This window comes from Propithecus coquereli, unplaced genomic scaffold (genome assembly GCF_000956105.1).
Source record: "Propithecus coquereli isolate 6110/MARCELLA unplaced genomic scaffold, Pcoq_1.0 Scaffold1, whole genome shotgun sequence".
NCBI lineage: Eukaryota > Metazoa > Chordata > Mammalia > Primates > Indriidae > Propithecus > Propithecus coquereli.
The window spans coordinates 14,289,802-14,309,303 of NW_012133857.1; the positions used below are offsets into that span (position 1 = coordinate 14,289,802).

Sequence of the window (19,502 nt, forward strand, 5' to 3'; positions counted from 1 at the left end):
CAGCAAATAGCAGCAACCTGCAGGAAAAGTCATGTTCTCCCACCAGTTGGAAGCAGAAAAAGTATAGAGAAGCCCCCAGAGTTTTAACTAAGATCCGAATGGATGGATTTTGTTTAATAAAGAATTGCACCTGGGAGGAGTAGTTTCAGCATTTTGATGGAAATCCTAGCCAATGTTTTCTTCCTTCCTGTGGAACTCCGGCACCCTTCACAAAGCAGCATAGATCATGAAGGTTGTAGTTTTCACCACTTATTATGGTTTGTCACATTAGGCATTCCTATGTTGAGCCTAGATTTCCTCTTCTAAAAATAGTTGTTTTTTTTTTTTTTTTTTTTTTTGAGACAGAGTCTCACTGTGTTGCCCGGGCTAGAGTGCCGTGGCGTCACCCTAGCTCACAGCAACCTCAAACTCCTGGGCTCAAGCGATCCTCCTGCCTCAGCCTCCCGAGTAGCTGGGACTACAGGCATGCGCCACCATGCCCGGCTAGTTTTTTCTCTATATTTTTAGTTGTCCAATTAATTTCTTTCTATTTTTAGTAGAGACGGGGTCTCGCTCTTGCTCAGGCTGGTTTCGAACTCCTGAGCTCAAACAATCCGCCCGCCTTGGCCTCCCAGAGAGCTAGGATTACAGGCGTGAGCCACCGCACCCGGCCTAAAAATAGTTTTAAATACATGTTATGAACTCTGTGATTTCCTAATGTCCCAGATCTTTCTTCAGAGAATGTGTCTGGAATTTGGGTAATATTTCAAAATCTTAATGCCAGTCTGCTTGTTGACTTTTAAATTTAACAATCACTTTCTGATTATGAGTAATATGTGCTTATTACAGAAAAATTATGAGAATAGTATAGTGAACAAATATATACTTGTCATTTAGAATCACCAATTGGCATTTTGCCATATATACTTAATCCCTTTCTCCCCTATATGCATATATACATGTATGTGTGTGTGTGTGTTTGTGAATGAATGTGTATGTGTGTATATACATACATATAAACACACACACTTTTTTTTCCTGATCCATTTGAGAGTTAGCCATAGACATCAAGGCTTTTTATACCTAGATACTTCAGCTCATCTTTCCTGAGAAAGACATTTTCCTTCATAATCATAGTACAATTATTCCACCAAGGGAATTTATCATTGGTATACTACTATTATGTCAAATACATTCAAATTTTATTAGTTGTCAATGCCCTTTGTAGCTATTTGGGGTTTTTTCCCCCTGATCCAGGATGTAATCAGGGATCATCATTATACTTAGTTGTTATATCTAAATAGCCATATAGCCATGCTCATTTAAAATTAGAAAAATATATATATATATGTATGTATGTGTATATATATTTAGAGACAGGGTCTCACTCTGTTGCCCAGGCTAGAGTGCAGTGGTGCAGTCATAGCTCACTGAAGCCTTGAATTCCTGGTTGGCCTCAAGTGATCCTCCTGCCTCAGCCTCTTGAGTAGTTGGGACTATAGGCTTGTGCACCATGCTTGGCTAATTTTTTAAAAAAATTTTTGTGGAGACAGGGTCTTGCTATGTTGCTTGGGCCGATCTTGAACTCCTGGCCTCAAAGTGATCCCTCCTGCCTCAGCTTCCCAAGGCACTGGAATTACAGTCCCTGGCTTCCATTCATTTACTTAATTGTCTGTGGCTGCTTTTGTGCTACAATGGCAAAGTCGAGTAGTTGTGACAGAGACTGTTTGGCCCACAAAGCCTGAAATATTAATCCCCTGATCCTTTAAGAATAAGTTTTCCAACCCTTGTTCTATTAATAGAATAGTTCAAAAGCATTTTTTTCTTCTTTTATGGCATTAATATTTTTTGAAGAGTTTTTCTCCCTCTAGAACATTCCCCACCAATATTTTTTTCTTAGAATATTCCTCAATTTGGATTTGCCTGATTGTTTCTTCATGATTAGACTCAGGTTAAGTATTTTTGGCAGGAATGAATGGTGTGGGGTTCTTAGTGCATCATATCAGGAGGCATGATGTGTCATTTTTGTGATATAAAGCTTGATCATTTGGTTAAGGTTATGTTGTCCACTTTTCTGTTGAAAACGCATTTTGTAATTAATGGGTAATGGTAATCTGTAGGATGATACTTTTAGACTGTGGGAATGTCTTATGCCTCCAGTCTTGTGGTTTTAGCTTCTATTTATGATTCTTGACTGAATCAGTTATTAAAATATGGTGGCTGCAAAATGGAGATTTTTCTGATTCTGTATTTCTTCTATATTTATTTGTATTCTTTTGTAAACATGAGCCTTCCTTCCCTACTTTACCTTTTTTTCTTTAAAATATCAGTAGGGTCTTATGGATTCTTTTTAAAAAAATCAATGTGGTATTAACAGAATCCATTTCTCTTGTTTATTTTGATGCTCAGATTGTCCCAGATTTGGCTAGTGGGAACCCCAGCTGACTTCTCTATTCCTTCAACATGTCCCCTACAATTTGTGAGCCTTTCCCTTCCCTTCTGGCACAGCAGCATATTCCAGGCTCAGCTTGTATTTTCTATGTTCCAACCAGGGAATTAGCCTTTTCTGCAAGCAACTCTGTTTTCTTTTAATGGGGAATGGTATTTAGAAATGAAGTTCTGGGCTGTACATGTGCTTACTACTACTGGGGTATCATGTTTGTAGGCTCTTTTGGTGGATAGTGTTAGGAAATACATTTATTTTAAAAATCATGTGTTCATAACAATACTCATAATTTCAATTCTTCTCCTATTCCATATCTGTATGTCTCTTCTCCCACAGTGAGAACTTGGTTCCCAACAGAACAGCATATTTGCTCATTTTCTCTGTCCTACGATATACTCAGAATGGTTTCAAATAGTTCCATAACAAACAATAAATTCAAGATTTTTTCTTTCTTTTCAGTTTTTTTTTTCCATGTAATATATCCCACTGAGGCTGTATGGTCAGAGTACTATGTTCTAAAGTTACTTGGATTCTTTTTTTCTTTTCTTTTTCCCCTGTTTCTCAGCTTTATTGAGGCTTGATTATATACAATGTGTATACCCCTGAAACTGTTATAGAAATCAAGGTAATGATCATATGCATACCCCTGAAAGTTTTTCTTATGCTCCTTTGAAGTCCCTTTTTCCTCTTCCTGCCTCTAATCCTGTCGCTTAGAGCTACAGTCCCCAGCCCCTGGGCTGTGGACCAGTCGGTACTGGTCTGTGGTCTATTGGGAACGGGGCTGCACAGCAGGAGGTGAGTGGCAGGCAAGTAAGTGAAGCTTCATCTGCTCCCCATCACCTGCATCACTGCACAAACTCTGCCTCCTTTCAGATCAGCAGCAGCGTTAGATTCTCATAGGAGTGCGAACCTAGTGTAAATTGCGCATGCGAGGGATCTAGGTTTTGTGCTCCTTGTGAGAATCTGATGCCTGATGATCCGAGGTGGAGCTGAGGTGGTGATGCTGGCACTGGGGAGCAGCTGCAAATACAGATTATCATTAGCAGAGGGGTTTGACTACACAGTAAATGTAATACGCTTGAATTATTCCCCCATGCATGGAATAATTGTCTTCTGTGAAACCAGTCCCTGGCACCAAAAAGGTTGGGGACCACTGCCTTAGAGAATGACTTTTATCTGCTTTCTGTCATTAATAATTAGCTTATATTTTTTAGAATTTTTGTATAAATGGAATTACGTGGTATATTCTTGCTCTCTTGTTCTCTCTGTCTCTTTCTCTCCTCTCCCCACCTTGTCCCTCCCACCCTCTTCCCTCCTTCCTTTCTTCCCTTCCTCAGGGATTTTGGTTTCTTTCATTCAGTATAATTGTCTGGCGATTCTCCCTTGTCATATGTTTGAATAGCCCATTCCTTTTCTTTTTTTTTTTTCCCTTTGGAAACAGAGTCTTGCTCTGTTGTCCGGGCTAGAGTACTGTGGCATCAGCCTAGCTCACAGCAACCTCAAACTCCTGGGCTCAAAGGATCCTTCTGCCTCAGCCTCCTGAGTAGCTGGGACTACAGACATGCGCCACCATGCCCGGCTAATTTTTTCTATATATTTTTAGTTGTCCAGCTATTTCTTTCTATTTTCTTAGTAGAGACAGGGTCTCGCTTTTACTGGTCTTGAACTCCTGACCTCGAGCGATCCTCCCACCTTGGCCTCCCAGAATGCTATGATTACAGGCGTGAGCCACCGCACCTGGCCAGCCCATTCCTTTTCATAACTGAGTAGTATTCTACTATATGGACATATCTCAATTTGTTTATCCATTCCCTGTTTTAGGGGAGAAGTTGTTTTCGCTTTTTTTATTTTTTGTTTCTGCTGTTACAAATAAAGCCACTATGAACATTCACATACAAGCCTTTGTATGCATATGTGCTTTCATTTTGCTTGGATAATGGATTCTGTCACCTCTACTGGTGATCTAAGTCATGGGGAAAAAATGGATTGGCTAGAACTGAGAATAGAACCTAGTGGTATTTTTTGCTAGAGATATCCCTTTAAATGAACCATTATCATTCAGCGAATAAGGTTATTCATCTGTCTGTGAATCTAAGTGACTACTTTCCAGCTCACAGATCACCATATTATCTATAAGACTATCAGAGTAGACTTTATCAAATATATTAGTTGAAATTAAGCCTTTTTAGAAAAATGTCTAATAAATAGCTAATAGGAGTCAAAGTTGTTTAAAAAGCTGTGTTGCCCAGTGAGTATCAGTGCCTAAAACAGTGGCAGGTCTCAAAGAGAGCAAGGGGCGTTAGGAGAACAATACCGTGTGAGAGCAGCAGGGGAAAGGGATGCATTCATTCACTTATTCAATAATATTTATTGGGCACCTACTCTTTGCTGGGCATTGTCATGGGCATTGGGAATGGGGAACAAAAATGCCTCTCCTCATGGGATTTTCATTCTAATAGGTAGAGATAGATGATCAATAAGTACATAAACAGTATGTGAGAAGGTATAAGTGCTATCAAGAAAGGGAGACTAGGTTAAGTCTGAGTGAAGTATAAATGTGGGGTGGTGCAATTTTATGTAATGTGTCAAGAAAAACCTCATATGATTGATTAGGTGACTTTCAAGTTGCGATCTGAAGAAAGTAAGGGGGCTAGGTATCAAGGTGCCTGTCTATGGAAAAAGGATTCCAGGCAGGTGGGATAGCAAGTCATTGGAGAGTTTGAGCAGAGGCGTGACATGATCTGACTTTGATTTCAAAAGGTGACTCTGGCTGATACATAGGGAACAGTCTGTAAGGGGGATAAGGGCTAAAGCAGGGAGACCAATTAGGAAGACATTGCAAAAATCCAGGCAGAAAGTGATGGTACCTTGGTGGACGTGGAGAAAGTAGTTGGATTCTGGATATGTTTTGAAGATAAAGCCAATATGATTTGTTGATCAAAATGGATGTAGATTGTATTAGAGAAATTACGGATGGATTTCAAGGTTTTTTGGATTGAAAAACTGAAAGATGCCATTTTCTGAGCTTGGGAAGAAGGGAGTGGGGGGAGGTAGAGATGGAGGTAGATAGAAGTTTGATTATGGAGACGGGTTAACATCTTTCGCTTCCAAGTTGAGATGTCCAGAGAGCAGTTGGACAATTGTGTTGAACTTCAGAGAACTCTTGACTGGAGATAAAAACATGAGCTATATCTGCATGTAGGTGGTATCTAAATCATGAGAGAATGAGATCATCTGAGGAGTAAGAGAAGTGGTCTGAGTGATTAAGTACTGGGCACTTCAATATTTAGAGGTGGGCTGGGCACGGTGGCTTATGCCTGTAATCCTAGTAGTCTGGGAGACCGAGGTGGGAGGATTGCTTGAGGTCAGGAGTTTGAGACCAGCCTGAGTAAGAGTGAGACCTTGTCTCTACAAAAAATAGAAAAATTAGCCGGGCTCAGTGGCATATGCCTGTAGTCCCATCTACTCTGGAGGCCGAGGCAGGAGGATCGCTTGAGCCCAGGAGTCTGAGGTTGCTGTGAGCTAGGCTGATGCCACTGCACTCTAGCTGAGGCAACAGAGCAAGACGGTGTCTCAAAAAAACGAACAAACACACACATATAATAAACAAACAAAACCAATATTTAGAGGTGGAGAGGGGTTGAGAAAGATCTAGGAGAGAAGACTGAGAAGAAATGGCCACTGATGTAAAAGGAGCCCCAAGAGAAAAAGGCTGTGGAAGCCTGATGACAAAAGCATTTTAAGAAAGAGAGGGTGATCAACTGTGTTAAAGGCTGCCAATAACCCTGGTAGTATGAGGAGTAAAACCTGATTGTTGGGTTAAGCAATGTGGAGGGCCTTGGTGTCCTCGATGAGCACTTTCAGTACAGTGATAGGGGCTCAGACAAGGACAGGTGGAGAGGAATTGAAGACCTCAAAGAATAGATAACTCTTTTGAGAAGTTTTGCTGTATAGCGGAACAGAAAAAAGAGGCAGTAAGTGAAGGGAGATTTGAGATCAAAGAAACGTTTTTAAAAATGAAGAGATTTTTATCCTCTTGACTTTATGACAATTGATTGATTAGGTAGGGAGGGAGAAACTGATGGTGCAGGAGAGATTGGGGGCAGTTTATACTGACGCAAGCCAAGCTGTAACCGTGGCCTTGGAAAGCCTTTGCCTTAGCATGTTAGTGTGTAGTAGATAGAGAGGAACACCCTTCTGGGCAAGGCAACCATTTTCATCTAAACTTTTGTGATCTTGGGCAAGACCTCACTGAGCCTTTAGGTTCCCTTCCACAAAATGAAAACTCTGGAACCTGACCTTTAGGTCTGCTCTTCTCTTGTTCTGGATGAAGACAAGGAAGGATGGGCACATTTTAAGGAACGAAAGGAATCACCAGAGAAAGAGACTGTGAATGAGCCTCGGGGAGCAGTCAGGCCCTGTGACTGAAAGCACTTGGACGGACAAATGGAAGGCATTATTAGCTCTTCGTTGCATTTCAGCTAGACAGATTTTAGCATTTTGTTCTCAATTCAGATGACCAGTACCATTCCTTAAATTACATATTGAAGCCAGATCTTTTTATTCTATATTTGTTCTATCTTCCTTCTCCCATTCACCAGAAAGTTTTTGTCACCTTTTCCGGAGACAACTTGAATATCTACTGTGACTTTGTAGGACCTTTAACATCCTTTCCCAACAATCCAGAGTGGGAGTTTCTGATTCTGGGTTTAATTTGCATTTCTCTGATTACTTAAGATGCTGAGCCCTTTTCCATATGCTATGACCACTTTTACTTTTATGAGCACATCTTTTGACTGTTTTTCTTTTCTTCTACCTATTTCTAACTGATTTGTAGGAATTCTTTATATGTACATATGAGTCTTTTGTTGGACATATATATTGTAAATGGCTTCTCCCCATGTGTTGCTTGATTTTTCACTCATAATTTTGTTTCTGATAATAGGTATTTTAACTTTAATGAAATAAAATTTATCATTTTTTTCCCCTTTGTCTTTAGTGCTTTTTGTGTCTCGTTCAAGAAATCTTTGTCTACCCCAAGGTCGTGAAGATATTCTCCTGTTATCTTCTAGAAGCTTTAATGTTTTACTTTAACATTTAAGTCTGTGATCCATCTGAATTGATTTTTGTATCATGTGGGGTAGGGGTCAAGGTTCATCCTCTTTCTCCCAGTATGGTTATCTAGTTGATCAGTACTCTACATTGTATTTTTGTTGAACTCTTTATCGTAAACCAAGGCACAATACATGTATGGATCTGTCTCTGAACTCTCTATTTTGTTCCCACATATAATAGCTTTCAGGGATATGGGAGTAGAAGGGAGATAATGCTGTGTGGTGGCTTAGAGCATGGACTTTGGAGCCAGATCAACCACCTGATTTCAAATTTTATCTTTACTACTTAAGGCTTTGTGAGGCAAGTGTCTTTGTCTGTAAAATATGAATCATTAGAGCATGATCTCCTTGACAGGGCTGTTATGATGACTGAATGAATCAATGTTTGTAACGTGAGTAGTTGAAGAAGGGTAATAAACATTGCTGGTGGGCTAAGCCCAGTGCTCCTGGGAGCAGAACCAGTGACTGGAGAAGTTGTTGGATGGCCTTCGACACGACTAGGGATGGGGTGGGTTCCATCTCTAGCAGACTTCACCACAAACTTGGGGCTGAGGCTATAGGTCTCCTGAAGGGAAGATGTTTTAAGTATTTTCTGAATTGTTGTTTTCTGAAGTCTCCAAGTGGTCTTGGTCTGATTGGGAATACAGAAGCAGGAAGTATTTGTTCTGAATTTGTATTTGCTTTGATGTATTTTGAATACATCTAGTTTTGAATGTAGTTTCTCAAGTAGTGTAATGACTTTCTCTCTGCAGCTTTATTGCAGGCATTACAGCTTAGCAACGTTGGGCACACACACTGGAATACAAAGGAAGGAACCTAGAGATGGCTTTCTGGAGGGCTAACCATTAAACTGAGACCTGAAAGAGAGCATGAGTTATACTTAAGTCATTAGAATCTAACATCTAACTGTTAGATGAAGAGGTGGGGAAAGAGGGACACAGCATCAGCAAAGACCCAGAGACCCGTGAGAGCACTGTGCTTTTGAGGCTAGAGAGCATGGAGCAGAGGGATGTGAGTGGAGGTGGTTGGAGGGAGGTATGTGGTGATCAGAGAGAAGGCTAGAGGTGAGCAGTCAGGACTTAAGCATTTTAATTTTATCTTCAGTACAGAGGGGATAGCGTTGAAGTGTTGTAGAAGATCCTGGGTGGGTGAAGACTTGGATGATCAGATTCAGAAAGCTCACTTCTCTGCAGGGTGGATTGGAGGGGAGCAAATCAGGAGGCAGGGAGACTGTGCAGAGGCTGGTGTAGTAATCCAGACCAGATGGTAGCGATGGTATGGAGAACAGTACACTAGGTTATTTAGGAGTAGTACCCTTTAGGTACAGAATCCGTGATTGGGCATGAGAGGAGAAGAGAGGAGAGAAGGCAAGGATGAGATTTTTTTTTTTTCTTCGATGGTGACATTGCGAAGTATAAGGTTGTGGGAGAGCCACTGCTGAATGCTCTTCTAGCTTAGAGACTTTGTACTTAGTGTTTTAGCTACCCTTATTTTATTCCTTTTTTTCACCCACTAAGAGGCAAAGCTACTATGGCCTCCCAGATAGATACATATTTTGTTTGAATTTTCTATAGCCCCAAGGAAAAGGTTTGTTGTATTTTTTAAATGGCCAGTCAGAAAGGGCTTTGCCTAATTTTTTTCTCTCACCAGAGTTTACTTTCCATCCTTTTGCATTTATAAAGTTAGCATTTAAGATTTCAACTAATGAGATAGTTCTGAAGGCTCATGACATGCATTGGTTTATTATTTTGCCAAGATATGGCTTTAAATGATGCTTACTTTACTGCTTCTCAGCTTTTTGGCTAAGATCAAGTGTAAAAGATGTTTGTTTTAGGCTGGGGTGTGGGGACTTGTGATTTAGCTCTGCCCTACACAGCATCTACTTTTCAACCTGCTCTATTCTCAGCTCCTAAATCAGAAATTCTTATTATCATTAAGGATCAGAAAGAATCATTTAAAATTTTCAGTTAGACTTAAATGTATTTTTTGGAGGAAATTATGTGCTATAGCAGTATTCTCTAATTTGGGGAGTTTGCAAAGGTTTCAGACTTCTTACTTGCTTCTTGTGCTTTCCCAGCATGGTATCTACTGCAAAGTCTGATGCTCTGCTACTGAAAACCCAGTCTTTATTCATAGCCCTTTCTCAACCACTGTTTTTTTGTTTTTGGCAGATTATAGCCTCAGTGCTTCAAAGTATTAACCAGTAGAATGGGAAAGTAAACTGAGTGATGTTGATTTTTTTCTTTTCCCCTCCTACAGTTTACTAGCATGTTTTGGTTTGTTCATGGGACCAATTTTACTGTCTTCTCTCTCAGGGTAACAGACACAACAGTGATAAATTTTGGAGGATTGGCTGAGTGGGTAGCTCATGCCTGAAATCCTAGCACTTTGGGAGGCTAAGGCAGGAGAATTATTTGAGCCCAGGAATTCGAGACCAGGCTGGGCAAAATCGAGATGCCATCTCTAGTAAAAATAGAAACATTAGCCGAGCATGGTGGTCCACGCCCATAGTCCCAGCTACTTGGGAGGCTGAAGGCTCGAGGGTCACTGGAGCCCAGGAGTTTGAGGTTGTAGTGAGCTATGATGATGCCACTGCACTCTGGCCAGGGCAACAGAGTGAAACCCCCTGTCCCGCCCCACCTCCCCCCCAATTTTTTTTTGGAGGATTATAACTTTAGTGGGTGTGTCCAAGTCTTCTCTCAAATAAAAGAATCAGAATGAGCTGTTGATGTTTCTCCTTGCAGCGGCATGACCATAGCTTGCTGTAACCTCAAACTCCTTGGCTCAAATGATTTTCCTGCCTCAGCCTCCAAGTGGTTGGGATTAAATGCACAGTGGGCCCACCCAGCTGCCCATTCCTTCTTAAAATGGGCAATACTTATGTCCTTCTGATTTCGCCTCTCTCTCTCTTTTCTGGAGACAGAGTCTTGCTCTGTTGCCGTGGCTAGAGTGCAGTGGCATCATCACAGCTCACTGAAACCTCAAACTCCTGGGTTCAAGTGATCCTCCTGCCTCAGCCTCCCAAGTAGCTGGGACTACAGGCGCGTGCCACCACAGGCACGTGCCACCATGCCCAGCTCATTTTTCTATTTTTTGTAGAGAGGGGGTCTCGTTCTTGCTCAGGCTGGTCTCGAACTCCTGAGCTCAAGCGATCCCCCTGCCTTGGCCTCCCAGAGTGCTAGGATTACATATGAGCCACCTGGCTGGCCCTTGTTTCCTCTGTTGTCATAATCAACCACCCATGGGGCCCTAGAGAGGAGATTGTGTGTGATGGGAAGAATTTGTATGCTATTCTGTACCTCCGCCACCATTCAAAATGGATTTCTGGGAGGGAGAATTGGGTGTGACTCCGAACAGTAACATGGAGCCTTAGTGCTGAGGGAAGGGCCACAATTCCCTGAGGCAGCAAACAAACTTGTTCTCTTCATTCTTTAAAAATTTCCACTTTTGGGACACAGAGGTTCCTTTTCCCTCCTCTAACTCTCAGCTCCCAGGCTCAGTGGAGATGCTAGGAGATTTCCTTCTGGGCCACCTTAAGAGAGGCTGCCAATTGGTGCCCTCAAGAATGTCAGGAGACCCAGTGTGGACTGACATAGGCCTTGTACCAGCTCCAGCCCTGACACCTCTTTCTGGTTGTACAATGTCAGGCAACTGCAGCATCCGGAACCATTTTGTTCCTGTAGTGCTTAATGGCAGGTGGAAGAAGTTCTGGCCCTTTAGTGATTCTGAAGTTGCCAGGAATAATGTGCTTCTTTTTTTGTTTTTTTTTATTCAGTCCCCGTGGTGACCATCAAAAATTGCCAATGCCGACTATATTGCAAGTCGTCATGGCGGGGTATTGGGAAAAGTTTTCAATTAGCAATAATCGCACCTCGGATAAACCTCATTGGCTACGATACTGCCACCGCGCAAAGCTTAATGTGCTTGTCTTTAATTCTGTTTTTGTTTCTCCCATGTTTGGATCACTCATATACTTCAGGAAGTAAGCAAGAAAACATTGTATCATCTCCGTTTTCCTATTCAGATTCCTAGCCCATTCCTTTTCTTTTCTTTTTTTTAACAGAACAACATGAAATGGAAATAGCTCATTGTTTTTAAAAAAATATTTACTGAAGAGATGAGAGACCCTTGGAAGTTAAATTGTGTCAACAGAAAAATAGACCAAACTCTGTAAAATAATTTTAAAGAGATTTACTCTGAGCCAAATTTAAGGACCATGACCCGGAGCCACGCCCAAGAGGCCTTGAGCAGTGGACTCGCTGAGGTTGGGTTACAGTTTGGTTTTATATGTTTCAGGAAGCCAGGGGTTACAGGTAAAGTCATAAATCAATACGTGGGAGGCATACATTGGTTTGGGCTGATAAAGTGGGCTATCTCGAGGGGGGGGGCTTACAGGTTATAGGTGGGTTTAAAGATTCTTTGGCTTGTAATTGGTTAAAGACACGAAGCTTTGTCTAAATGCTTGGAATGTTTCAACATAAGGAGCTGTTTATCAGAGATAAGCCCTGGACATAGATTTTTTCTGTAAATTGAGGACCTGCAGGTTTGTCTTGCATACCCTTAGGCCTGTTAATGGGTTATAAAGGATGTCCCCAAGAAGGGAAGGGGGCATGATGAGTCATGTCTGACCTTCTTCCTCCTGGCAGGCAATTTAGTTTCAGGATATTCATTTGGCCACAAGGGGGTCCATTTAGTCAGCCGGTGGGGAGGTGAGCCTTAAAATTTTATTGTAGTTCACAATTGTAAAGGGAGCTCTTGAGTGGCCAAACTATTGCCACTTGAGTCCTTTGACAGAGCCTGGAGGAAGGGCTCTGCACCTCCCTACCCACCTGCCAAGCTAGCCTTGGGTGGGTCAGCAGACCACAGATATCTGTTGTTCTTGAATGAGCTGCAGCCATTTCCAGATGGAACGCAGCTCTCTGTGTTCTGATCCCTGCTCGGTGGAGTTTCCCTTCCCTAATGTGTGGTGATTGCTAAGTGTGGGGTTGCTTCTGGAATTCTGGGGGATGGGAAGAATGGGGAAAATCAAACTAAATGTGATTCAGCATTCATGTTTGGCATAGGAAAGTTTAGGAAAGACAAAATTAGTGGATCTTTTCTCATAGCTGATGGTATAATGAAGTTGGATGATTGGAAGAAAGTGGGGGAGCACTTCAAGAATGAGCTCAGATTTTGAAGCAGTGATGTCAGTTTTGGATATTTGAGATAACAATGTTTTTCATATTTGTAAGTGTTCTTTATTATAATATATTCTGGATATAGTAATCCTTTGTTATTGTAAGTAACATCTAGTCTGTGGCTTATCTTTTAATTTTGATGATATTTTTTGTCATTAAAAAAAGAAACCTGTAATTTTATCGTAGTCAGTTTAAGCAGTCTTTTCTGTCGTTTGGTGATTATTTATTTAATGAGTGAAAAAGTGAGAGGACATAGGAGAGACATACTTCAAAGATGGGAATGTGGTTTTCATCAGTTCTTCAGATTTAATTTGGATTTTAAAAATTCTGACTTTTTGAAATTCTTCTTGATATTACTCTATAAGATTTTAGTACGGGTATGTACTTTACACATTTTTATAACTCTTTATATATTATTCAGAAATTAAACTAGAATCCTTCAACTTATCAGACTTAGTCTCCTCTTTCTACCTCCTCAGAAGTTCCCACATTGTGGCTGATTTGCTGAGAACACCGTAATTCCTACCTGTGGTTGCAGAGGTGGCCAAGAATCTTCATCATGATGCAGAGTCAAAATTAAATCTTGTCTGCAGCACAGGCCTAGAATTTCAGATGGGTTGAAAAGGTGTGTGGTTGTGTTTATGAATGATTATTTATTTACTATTTTTAGCCTTGATTTTGCTAAAGCAGTGATTCTCAACTGGGACTGTTTTTGCCCTTGAGGGGACATTTTTGGCAGTGTCTGGAGACAGTTTTGGTTGTCACAATCAGCAAAGTGTTACTGGAATTTAATATTGGGAAGGGGCTACTGGAATCTGGTGGATAGAGGCCAAGGATGCTGCTAAAAATCCTACAATGCACAGGATAGCCTCTCACATCAAAGCATTATCCAGACCAAAGTAGTAATGCTGAGATTGGGAAACCTTGTATAGCTTTGATAATCTTTTAAAAGTGATTTGCAGTTATTCTCCTCCCTTGTAAGAGCTGAGTGGGAAGCCTCACTATTTCTTTTCTTCATATCTTAGGTTGTTTCTTGAATAGTCAGAATGGTATTTGTCTCCTTGCTCATAGATCTCATTTTTAAAGATAAATTTAATTTAGAATCCCCCAATGCTCTTTAGTATTAATGCTATGGAGATTTTTGTTTCTTTTTCTCTTCCTTGGGAGTAACTATGATGAGGGCTTTTGTTTTTTCCTCAGACTGGCTTCCATGACTATTTTGAAGGTGAATCACATTTTTTGGTTTGCATGAATTTTTAACTTATTTAGACTTATTGGCAAATATATTTACTTTCTATGACATAAAGAGTTAGAGAAACCTTGATCTACAGAGAACATCAATGTGTGATTGCAAATGTTAAACAAACATATTGAACATGATCTAATATACCTCAGTGGGTTTTTTATTAATATATATATGCATCACCATGCCTGGCTAATTTTTGTAGATATGGGGTCTTGCTATGTTGGCCAGGCTAATCATACATATTTTACTCCAGTGGAAATTTTTTTAAAAAACCAACCTTATTTAAAAAATTATTATTTATTGAGTATGTGTGATGTGGCAGGCATTTTTGTTAGCATTAGAGATACAGTGGTGAATGAAATAGACAGAATCCCTGCCGAAAGAAGCTATATATTCTAGAAGGGGAGACAGATGATGAGTGTTCAATCAAGTTAAAATAACTTCAGATCTTGATAAGAACTGTATAGACAATGGCTGGGCACCATGGCTCGCTCCTGTAATCCTAGCACTTTGGGAGGCTGAGGCAAGGTGGGAGGATTGCTTGAGGTCAGGAGTTCGATACCGATCTGAGCAAGAGCAAGACCCTGTCTCTGCAAAATAGAAAAAATTAGCCAGGCACAGTGGCACATGCCTGTAGTCCCAACTACTCAGGAGACTGGGGCAGGAGAATCACGTGAGCCCAGGAGTTTGAGGTTGCAGTGAGCTATTATGACGCCACTGTACTCTGGCCAGGGTGACAGAAAGAGACTGTCTAAAAAAAAAAAAAGAACTATGTAGGCAATAAAGTAACAGTACTAGAGATGAAGGGCCTATTTTATTTAGAGTAGTCAGGAGGGCCTCTGAAGAGGAAGCATTCGTATTTGCTCAAAGAATCAACTTTTGGTTTTGTTTTTTGCTCTTAAAGTTGTTTCTTTTCTCTAGTTCATTAATATGTTCTTATCTTGTTTCCTTCCTACTACTTTCATTAGGTTGAATTTCCTGTTCTTCTCTAATTTCTTTTTTTCTTTAAAATTTTTTTTTATTCATACATAATAGATACACATATTTTTGAGGTACATGGGATAATTAATACATTCATATAATTTGTAAATATCAAATCGGTACAATTGGGATATCCGTCACCTTAAGTATTTGTTTTTTTTCTTTATGCTAGAAACATTCAAGTTATTTTATATATTTTGAAATATACAATAGATTATTTTAAACTATTGTCACTCTACTGATCTATGAAACACTAGATCTTATTTCTTCTATCATACTGTATATTTGTACCCATTAATCAACCTCTCTTCATCTCTCCCTGTTCCCTGCCCTTCCCAGCTTCTGGTATCTCTAATTTCTTGAGAAGAAAATTTGTATCATTGATTTTCACCCCCTTTTTTTTTTAACATGTTCATTTAAGGCTATGAATTTCTCTCTAAGCATAAATTTAACAATATCACAAGTTTGTAAAAACTCAGCTTTGTTGTATAATTTAAATACAATAAAATTCACATATTTTACATGTATATGTCACTTGACTGTTGTCCTGCGGTCCCCAACCCCTGGCCATGGACCAGTACCGGTCCGTAGCCTATTAGGGACTGGGCCACAGAGTTCCTCCGCACACCCCTGGGGGAAAAATTGTCTTCCATGAAACTGGTCCCTGGTGCGAAAAAGGTTGGGGACCGCTGGTATACCACGTATTTGCTATCCCAGTCAAGATAAAGAGAATACTCCAAAAGTTTCTGGGAACTTTCTAATCCCTTTAAAGTCATTTTTTTCAGGTAACCACTGAACTGATGTCTGTCATTATAGATTAGCTTTGCCTGTTCTAGAATTTCATAAATGAAATTATACACTACATATTCTTTTGCATATGGTATTGCTATATCTTCCTTGTATATTGATCCCTTCATCATTGTGAAACATCCCTTTTTATTACTAGTAAAGCTTTTTACCCTAAAGTCCACTTTACCTGAACTTATTAATAGCATGGATACACCAGCTTTTGGTTAGTATTTCTTAGTGCTTATCCTTTTACTTCTAACTTTTTGTATTAAGTTGTGTTGCTTGCTGGCATCATAGTTGGGTTTTGGGCTTTTTAATTCAGTTAACCATTGTAGTCTTCTAATTGGAATATTTAATTATTTGTATTTAATATAATTATTGATATAGTGTTAAAATTTGTCCATCTTTGTTTTCCATCTAATCCTTGTTCCTTTTCTTTTCCTGCCCTTTTTGGATTAATCAAGTTGATTTTTTTGAAAAAATGATTCAGTTTTCTCCCTACTGGCTTGTTATTTACATAATCTTTACTATATGTTTAGTGGTTATCTTGGATTGTAGTACGTATCCTTGTCTAATATAAGTTATTGTTTTTATTATTTCCACAACTGTATTAGGACCATAGAACACTTTAATGCCATTTACCTTTTTTCTACCTTTTATGTTATCTTATGCATTTTAATTCTACATATATATATATATATATTTTTTTTTTTTTTTTTTTTTGAGACAGAGTCTCACTGTGTTGCCCGGGCTGGGCTTCAGCCTAGCTCACAGCAACCTCCAACTCCTGGGCTCAAGCGATCCTCCTGCCTCAGCCTCCCAAGTAGCTGGGACTACAAGTGCGCACCACCACACCTGGCTATTTTTTTCTATTTGTAGTAGAGACAGGGTCTCACTCTTACTCAGAGCTGCTCTCCAACTCCTCCCCGCCCAGCCTCCCAGAGTGTTACTATTACAGGCATGAGCCACTGCACCCAGTCTACTTTCTTTCTATACTAGAAATTATCCACTGTCTTCTACCATCCTTCATGTCTCAAAAGTCCATTGTCATTCTTATTGTTGCTACTTGAAGGTAATGTGTTCTCCCCCACCCATGACTACTTTCAAGATTTTCTCTTTGTTATTGGTTTTCGACAGTTTTGCTATAGTCTCCCTAGTGATAGTTTTCTTTTTATTTACCATACCTGGTATTTACAGATTTTGTTGATTCCAGATATTATATATTTTGTTTCTAGAATTTCCATTTTATTTTATTTTGTATATTCTAATTTAGTGACATCTTTTTTCTCCATTTCTTTCTCGTTTCTTGCACATTTTATCAGAGTTTTGTTTTTGTTTTGAGTATCTGGATCACCTGTGCTTATGGTTCTGTTGTCTGTTTTTCCCTCTTAGTTTTTGATCACTTGGTGTTGTCTCTTGGCACACCTGGTAATATCTCATTGAATGCTTGATATTATGTATAAAAAATTATAGAGACTATGGACTGTATCTTTAGTAGATGATATCATTAGAGAGGGTTTCTCTTTCCTCTTCTAGGCAAATAGAGTGGGACTAATCCAGCTGGACAGAGCTGAATAGAGATTGGATTTTAGTTTATAAGGCTTTGTCTACTTTTGATACACCTCTGCTCCTAGAATTTCATAAATGAAATTATACACTACATATTCTTTTGCATATGGTATTGCTATATCTTCCTTGTATATTGATCCCCTCATCATTGTGAAACATCCCTTTTTATTACTAGTAAAGCTTTTTACCCTGAAGTCCACTTTACTTGAAATTATTGTGTAGCCATCCAAGAGGTTCTGACTGAGATCGTAGGTGTTCAGTGAGCCCATCTGCTCTACTGGGTCCTAAATTCTAGTTCTTGTCTCCTCTGCACCTTGAGATTATAGAAATACTTGCCCTACTTTTCAGTGGCTTTCTGTTTAGCTCGTTAGCTTCCCATCTCACTCAGCTTTAGGATGAAGCAAATGACTTGAACAGGAAATGTACTGAGTTTTTGGCTCAGTTCTATCTTTCTTTTCTCAGCAGGATCTTGGGACCTCTTATCTCCAGTTTTTGTCTTTTTAGCCCCATGAAACTGTCAAAACCTCTTCTGGTTTCTTTGCCTCTTGGTAAGATTTCTTTGTTTGGGTGGTTTAGATTCTTACCTTCTTGCCTCAGCACCCAGACTTGGCAAAAGAGGAAAGAAGTGGCTATAGAATGTTGGCACAACTCTTCTTGATTTCCCCTTCTCTGAAATCTTGTCCCTTCAACTCTGATTGTCCCAGCATCTTTTCAGTGCCTTCAAAAGGTTTTTTTTTTTTTTTTTAATTTGAAAATGAATTTCTAGTTCTTGGTACAAGCATCGTTTTTTTTTAAGGTATACCATTTTAACTGGAAGCAGAAGCACTTAGCCAGCTTTTAAAAAATGTGTTTTTATTGAGATGTAATTCATATACCATAAAATCCACCATTTAAAAGTGTCCAATTCAGTGATTTTAATATATTCACAAGAGTGTACATCTATCACCACTATCACCAACCACTGTCTAATTCCAGAACATTTTCATCACCCCCAAAAGAAACTCTATTACCCATAAGCAATCACTCCTATTACTCCCTTTCCCCAGCCCCTGATAACCACTAGTCTACTGTTCTGCGCATTTTGTATACATAGAGTCATACAATATGTGGCCTTTTGTGTCTGGCATCTTTCTTAGCATAATGACGGAGCCAACTTTTTGTGTGTGTGCAGTAAAATATACGTAACATAAAATTAACATTTTAACCTTTTTTTAAAAAAAAAAACAAAAACAAAATAGGATCTTGCACTATTGCCCAGGCTGGAGTGCAGTGGCACAGTCATAGCTCACTGCAACTCCTGGGCTCAAGTGATCCTCCCGCCTCAACCTCCTGGGTAGCTGGGACTACAGGCATGTGCCACCACACCTGGCTAACTTTTTTATTATTTTGTAGAGACAGGGTCTCGCTATGTTGCCCAGGCTGGTCTTAAGCAATTCTCCTGCCTCGGTCTCTCAAAGTCCTGGGATTATGGGCATGAGCTGCTGCATCTGGCCTCAAAGAAATATTTTTATGTAGCAAGTAGCCAAAAGAACACCACAAAATGGTGTGCATGCACTGATTACCAGTATAAAATATGTAAATGTGTATTAACAAATGTGGAAAAATTGAAATCTAAGTGCATGTTTAATTTTATTTTCTGCTAAAACTTTTTTTTTTTTTTTGAGACAGAGTCTCACTGTGTTGCCCGGGCTAGAGTGCCGTGGTGTCAGCCTAGCTCACAGCAACCTCAAACTCCTGGGCTCAAGCGATCCTACTGCCTCAGCCTCCCGAGTAGCTGGGACTACAGGCATGCGCCACCATGCCTGGCTAATTTTTTCTATATATTTTTAGTTGTCCAATTAATTTCTTTCTAATTTTAGTAGAGACGGGGTCTCGCTCTTGCTCAGGCTGGTTTCGAACTCCTGAGCTCAAACAATCCGCCCGCCTCGGCCTCCCCGAGAGCTAGGATTACAGGCGTGAGCCACCACGCCCGGCCTCTGCTAAAACTTTTAAATGAAAAAAATGTGAATTTTTTACTATGCAAAATTTCAAACATTATCAAAAATAGAAACAATGGTAAAATGAACTCTTTTCCCATTACTCTGTTCAATAGTTGTGAACACAGAGCCAGTCTGGTTTTATCTGTTCCCCAAAACATTGGATTATTTGGAAGCTGATCCTTATCATTGTAACATTTTATCTATAAATACTTCAGAGTCTAT

The 19,502-nt window shown here is 39.8% G+C and overlaps 1 protein-coding gene across 1 annotated transcript in view; it reads left to right on the top strand.

Annotated features, from left to right (window-relative positions):
• The window catches only part of RAD54L2 (RAD54-like 2 (S. cerevisiae)), a 99,604-nt gene that overhangs the window by 42,917 nt on the left and 37,185 nt on the right, over positions 1-19,502 (top strand). The window lies entirely within an intron of this gene.